The sequence below is a fragment of the Lolium rigidum genome, chromosome 7 (assembly GCF_022539505.1).
Source record: "Lolium rigidum isolate FL_2022 chromosome 7, APGP_CSIRO_Lrig_0.1, whole genome shotgun sequence".
Taxonomy (NCBI): domain Eukaryota; kingdom Viridiplantae; phylum Streptophyta; class Magnoliopsida; order Poales; family Poaceae; genus Lolium; species Lolium rigidum.
The window spans coordinates 24441110-24448159 of record NC_061514.1 but is presented as its reverse complement, the minus strand read 5'-3'; the positions used below and the strand labels follow the sequence as shown (position 1 = coordinate 24448159).

The following is a 7050-nucleotide window of genomic DNA, read 5'->3' as shown; positions in this document are numbered from 1 at the left end:
GCCGTCTCCTACGTCAGTCGTCAGGGCGTGGTGCCATGGTGGTGGTTCAGGTCTTGCCACTCGGCCCTTAGCACCGGCAGCGGCGGTGCGAACAGGCGTATTACGGAGGGGCAAAATGGAGGCGCCACCGAGAGAAGGAAGGAAACCGGTCGGCGGAAAGTACTTCCGGCGGACCTTGAGTACCCAGGAGCACATCAAATCTGATATGCAACTAATCGAGTAATCGGTACGTTCTTCTTTCTTGGGTCACTGAAAACGATTTTTCGTATGTGCTACTACTGCTATCTAGTTAGTCCAGCTAGCTTGGATTTTGTCCTTTTCAATTAGAGAGAGAAAATGGTTGCACTTTGAGTTCTATCTTCAGTTGACTAAACACAGTTCCGTTCTCTCTGCACAATAGAGCACAGCCGTGGGAGTACAACTTCCTTGAGACTTGAGAGAGATGGTAGCTCCAAAAGCGACTGGCTGTTGATTTCTACAGAACAAAACTTCAAGAGCTCAAACTTACGACGTACTCCTTAAAACTTCAACGACAACACATCATTTGCATTATCCAGAGAGCCTAACACCACGCTGTAGAACATCTATATATGGAAACCAAGACAAACGTTAGCAGCTGAGGAACACTATTTCTGACACTGCAATGAAATGCCATTCCCTGGTCCATAAATCATATGATCAGGTCTGTCCATGAACAATAACAATCAAAGGGAAAAAAGAAGTAGACGTAAAAGGACATATAATCGATGTATTTTCATCACAAATGAGCATATCCATTGGGTGCATCACCATACACACGTAGAATTGAATTGAAATACGATGATACATTGGTGATACTAAACATGGTACAGGCGCGTATAACTGAATTGAAATACAGTGTTACATTGGTGATACTAAACATGGTACAGGCGGGAAGCAATTCAGATAAGTTGGTCAAGCGTGTGGTGTCCTAACAATGGATCTGCACAACCTAAATAATGAACCAGTATGAATAAATTGAAGCTTCATTCTTCTGGCATGCCCGGCGATGGGAATCTGCTGCAAATCAAGATCTAGTTCTTCAGGGGCATGGATACCATATAAACAGAGCATAGCTTGATATGGTAAGAACTTTGTTCTACTCAAACGAAATGGTGAAGACTAATATGTCTTTGGCTTGATGCGGGCACTGTCAAAAATGGTAGCAAGCAAGATTTCAAGTCTGTGTGCAAAGTTTGAATTAAATCAACAGAACCTATACCTCAAAATTAAATCTCATCCTCTATTACGGCAACTTCCATTGGGAGCTATTCCATGTCCGAGATGAAATCTAGCAGCCTGGATTTCACCACCAATATGTAGAAAGCTTCTCAAATTCCTAGAAAAGGAATAGCTAGGACTTAGGAATTGATTTATGTTATCATCATAACTGACTCCCACTTCTGATGAATAAAATACAAAAACAGATTCCCTTAATTCATTGCTATAGATACCTACATGAGCATTCCTTTGAAAAATGCAGTATTGTATTTCTCTTTCCAATACCATAAGTAAACTTCAAACATCAGTACATAAGCACCAAGATAAATGCCGCACGGCTCATGAATCTCTCTGCTAGAAAATTCCTATAATTGTAGAACTTCACCCTATAAATTTGTCATGTGTCTATAAACATGCAGAAAGATGTCTAGCAAACATTGTCGTTATCATGTCAAAAAAAATATGGTAGAAATTCAATTGAACTAATTCAATTTACACAAGAAACATAAGATCTCCAGGGAACCAAAAAAACAACTACTTCTCTGTCCAAGGTGCTACAGCGTGAAAAACGCTGGCATGAACAAAAAAAAAACTACACACATTAAATTTCACCTCACATTAGAGTAGATAAGAAAATATTTAATCTCAAGCTATCAAAATCCAAGTATGCAGCGATCCAGGACCAGACCGTTAACTATCTCCACCAACTCCCCAAATCCCCAAACAGCAGTTGCAAATATTGTAAAAAAGAGAAGGCAAAGTCAATCATAAATGGGTTCTTATTATCACTATTGCAAACAACACAAAAGTGGAGCATGCGCTATAAAAGACCTAAACATTACATGTCCATTGTTTTGCTTCAAACCCTTCCTACCAATAATCAATCGAGAAGACCAATTTTTTTTAGAGTTCGTGTCATACTAAATGGAGAAAGATGGAAACAAAAAGTATTTATAAATCAGAGAACCAAGCAAAAGAACAGCATAAACAGGATCACCATTGATAAACTGCAATAGAAGCCTCAGGTGAACTTTTTTAGGCTTCATAGACATATGATCGAACAGTTTTGCATGCACAAATTTATGTACATCAGGGAGAGAGGAGCAGCAAGACCAGCCATGTGTGTGAGAGAGGAAGAAACAACAACACATATGCTAGAGGGAGGGAACAGCATTTGCAGCTATATGCTGCAGCACATACACAAAAGAGAGAGTAGCTGCCACACAACGCGCGCAAGAAAAAGTAGCAGCACCGCGTGAAGATAGCAATGTAGGAGCTTGCTGAAATAGTTTCCTGCATAGTGTCAAGTGGTTCAGTTGATCAGTGGGCTGAAAAAACTTCAGTTTCGTCTAATGAATATATATACTATTCATGTATTCTTGATCATGTACAAAATGTCACTTTGAGGAGTGGCTCTCTTTCTATAGAGTATCTGGAGCAGGATTACGACCCAATGCTTCATCCAACGCGTCGATCATCGAGGTGGCTTTCCAGGAGCACAATCTGCATCTGAACATTATAATAATATTGTTAGACCAAAGTGATGGACAAATTCAGCATCTAAAAATAAAAACTTGTGCCAGTTCTTTCAAGATTCAGGATCTGATACCTCTTGCATGTGAGCTAAGAACACACAAAATCGGTTCTTGCCTCTTTTCTCAGATTTCTGTGCCTCGCTCTTGAGCTGGATTCCCTTATTGGCTTCACCATGTAGTTGAGAGTTTCAGTTTCTACCATGCTGGAACAGACCACATGAAAAAAAAAACGCTCACTTCTGAGAACCAGTGGTATATAGTATAGAAGACAAACAATAAGAACTCACCAACTTCTGCCGATTCAGTGCTTTCTGTGAGAATGCATCCCTGGCATTTTTATCCTCTAAATCACTTTCATTACAAAAGGAATAAAATGGTTCCTAAATATCATTTGTTGGCATCAACATGAAAAGCGAACACAAAATTTTGCAGGAGAAATATCATGTTTCAAACCTTTTGGACTACTTGTGCCTAGCTAGGATGTACAATATAAAACTGCACAGATGAAGAAATCTAATGAACCAGAAACAACACGTCGGCGTCATCTTCGTTGCCTGCTGAAAGTGAAACGGAGAAGATGACAGACAGAAAGAATAATAAGAAGACAATTGTAATAGATGTAGATACTGCAAAAATCAGTGGTATTTGCAAATAGTAATTTCAGACCTGCACTACCAGCCCTTCTAAAGATGTTGAAGGGCAATGCTAAAAGGAGCTAATTGTGTTGGTTTACTAAAAGCAAATGCATCTCGTACATACCAGCAGATGTGAAATTGGTCCCTTCAATCGGCCACAACACCTTAAAAATGCAGTGACATCATAAGCATGGTTTCAGTACAGAAAACAGAGGATCACAGCAACTGCAGATATAAAACTCGATCCAATCCTTTGTGAACTCTACTCTAAAGAGCAAACTAAGGGGAAAATACCTTGGATTCAGTTTGGAGTATTAGATTCTTGAGGGGATTGGGATTCCTGTGACTTCTCACATGAGTTGGAATAGAAAGGGGCGGAAAGAAATTCCCACATGGAGCACATGGAGGTGGCCGGGCTCCATCGGAGCTGCTCCTCACGGCGCACATTGACCTCCTCTTGGCTGTCCCCGATCTCCAGCGCCATGCCGAGGTTCTTGATGATGTACCCCACGGCGCCTCTAACACGAAGTCGCGGCTGCGCGACCCCGCCGCGCCCTTGGAGATCATGCCTAGGAACTGCCGCGTAGAGACTCGCCGAAGCCGACCACCACGCTGGCGACAGCCATCTGGTTGGCGATCTTGCTGCTCTGGCCGCTGCCGGGAGGGCCCATGTAGGCCTGCCGAGATGCGAGAAGAGCGGCGCGAGCCAGGCCACCACGGCCTCGTCCCCGCCGGCGAGGATGGCGAGCGTGCCGTCGCGGATGCCTACGTCGCCGCCGGAAAAACGGGTGCGTCCATGGCGTGGCAGTTGGCGGAGGCTCCGCTGCGGCGACCTTGGGAAGGATGGGGAGGAGGAGATATTTTTTTTTACGTGGAGGATAGAAAATATTGGCTGAAAGCGGTTAGGCACGAACCGACCGAGAAAACAAAACGGTGGGCAGTAAATTCTCCAGGAAACCCCACCACCATCCAGCAAGGTCATAGCTACGACCACACGGGAGAAATACCAAGGCAGTCCACTACTAAACTCTAGGAACGGCAGCACAAGTAATTAAACTTTCCCCAAAATGCTAAACAACCCCAAACTGTACACAACAAAACCCATGCAGAAATCAAGCCATCCTACCACAGTAAATTTAAAAGAAGCTCAAAATTCTAAGAAAAAAGGAAGTTGTTCACCTTTAATATAGTAGTTATTCAACAATAACTAGTCTTGGATACTAATATTTTTCTTTAATTCATCTTTGTATGAGTAAATCCTTTTGCCACACGAGAATTTTTATTTCGACTGCAACTATAATATCGGAAAAAGTTGTATACTTATGCGACGAGGCCAAGCACTAGTACATCGATCGAAAACAAGTTATTAGTAAATTTATCTTCTATGGTTATACAATACTGACCCGATGCAATTCCGGGTCAGTGGTTTCATTTTCTATGGTTATTACTGGAGCTATTTTCTCCGGGTCAGTGAATTTATTTTCTTCGGGTCATTGGATCTATCTTCTTCGGTTTTGTGGATTTATCATATATGGTATATAATACTACCTGGTGCACTTCCGGGTGAGTGGATTCATCTTATAAGGGTATCATTGGTTTCCTCTAATATAATACTACCCGACGAATTTCCGGGTCAGTGGATTTATCATCTATGAACATTACTGTATTTATTTTCTTCGGTCAATGGATTCATCCTCTATTATATCGGCGGATTCATCTTCAATATATGCTTCATATTTAATGGCATAATCTTCAATGTGCATTCATCTCAAATACTTCATCTTGGATTCATCGTTAATGCTTTATCTCTCATGACGCAATCTTCAATGGTTTAATCTTCAAACGATTTCATCTCCAAATAGCGTAAATTTTCAGTGGATCCATATTATATTATTGACAATGGTTTCTTCCTAAATGGATTCACCTTATATGACACCGCGACTCCGTCAACTTATTTTGACGTCACGGCTAACACTCGGGCCCTCGGTAACGACTTTGCCTCGGGTCACGACTGCGACACGGCGTCTAAGCAACAATCTTGACATCACCCCAGCAACGCTCGGGGGCTCGGCTATTTCTTCATCAATAATTTGGCGGCATCCACTTTTGCTATTTTATGGTTTCTACTTTGGCTAGACTTCTTCTCTGCACTTGAAGACTTCATCGCGCGTCGACTCCGTCATACTCAATAAGCTAAGTGTTCCTTTATTTTACACAAAGTTGATTATCATTTAATTTCGCCACACTCGACACTCGGGGGGGGGGGGTGCGTCGTACAAATTCACTCTACATCTCAGGTTTTCAAAAGAAGAATTGCGCCAAGAAAACTACATGAACAAGGAACTCGATCAAAAAATTCTGCAACGAAGCCGAAGAAATTTTCCTTAAAGAGGAACTCGACGAAATCTTCTTCAGGGAGGAACCCGACGAAATCTTCTTCAGGGAGGAACCCGACGAAATTTTCTTCAAGAGAGAACCCGACGAAATTTCTCTTCAAAGAGGACCCGACGAAATTTTCCTCAAGAAGGAACCTGACGAAATTCTCTTCAAGGAGGACCCGACGAAATTTTCCTCAAGGAGGAACCTGAAGTAATTTTTCTCAAGGAGGAACCCAAAGAAATTTCTTCAAAGAGGAACAAAAAAAACGAGAAAAAAAAGAGGTGGAAAAATCTTCAGATCCATTGACTTGTCATTTATTCCGATCGAGAGCACTGGCGGTGTACTCGATGACAATATAGAAGAACCCAATACATTCGGCTATCTCATCACGTCCGAGAGAAATATAGAAGAATCCGCAAAATGGGTCATTATATCAGCCGAACAAGGCGCTAGACAACATATTCTCGGAGCGCGTCCGCAACGGTAAAAACTCCGAATACCGTGACTCGTAAAAAGGTCACGAAGGTAAGACCCCAGGATCCGTCCTGTGTGGCGTGGCATCGCACCCGAATGCGCTCTGCCACTTTATCCACATCAACATATGTGAAGAAAAATACTGGCGGACGCGCTGTGGACCCGATAATTTTACTGGAATTCAGTATCGGTAAGTCCTAAAGCGGCACGTTCTGAATTACGCCAGTATCCCGAATTCGTGTCCGGGGACGCGAGTTTGAAGTAGGTTTATCCGGATTTGCCACTAGAGCAATTAAATGGTACCTGATCCGTCAGATGAACTAGCCGCATTTACCAATATCCATGTACAATATATTTAACGAAGAAAATATAGTGTCTTTTCGGTCTCGAAGAATTTGAAAAAGAGAAAAATCACGGAAATTTCATTCGATTCTGTAAATATATAAAGGTTTGTAGACTCAACTCGACTCTACGACTCGAGTGGAGCCTACTCCCATCGGGCATGCATGGATTTCATTAAGTCTTCGAACAGTAGTCGATAAAAAGAGGGGCGGCGCCCAAAAATATAGTCAAGTTCTTCATCGAGTAGTACAACTTGAGTCTATGCCCAAGTGCAAGCACTTACCCATAGACTCGGGGGCTACTCCCATCGGGAGCGCTGTCGCGCACCCGATAAAAAAATAATTTCGAGAATCATCGACATCACCTACGCTACACATGGTCTATGACATTGACCTGATGTATTTTCCGGATCAATGGCCTCGCCTTGTATTTCTTCGACTTCGGAG

General features: G+C 42.3%; 1 long non-coding RNA gene across 8 annotated transcripts; it reads right to left on the bottom strand.

Moving 5' to 3' along the window:
- Positions 1–722: 722 nt before the first annotated feature.
- On the bottom strand, positions 723–3973 carry LOC124679037. Of its 8 annotated transcripts, none has more exons than XR_006994770.1 (7): positions 3704–3973; positions 3534–3573; positions 3062–3331; positions 2849–2977; positions 2440–2748; positions 1241–1357; positions 723–1168 (listed from the first exon to the last, which is right to left on the bottom strand). It is a non-coding gene; the product is annotated as an uncharacterized LOC124679037 (long non-coding RNA). The 8 variants fall into 8 exon arrangements; XR_006994772.1 differs by having other exon boundaries at positions 723–1038; XR_006994774.1 differs by having other exon boundaries at positions 723–1035.
- Between the last annotated feature and the right edge of the window lie 3077 nt (positions 3974–7050).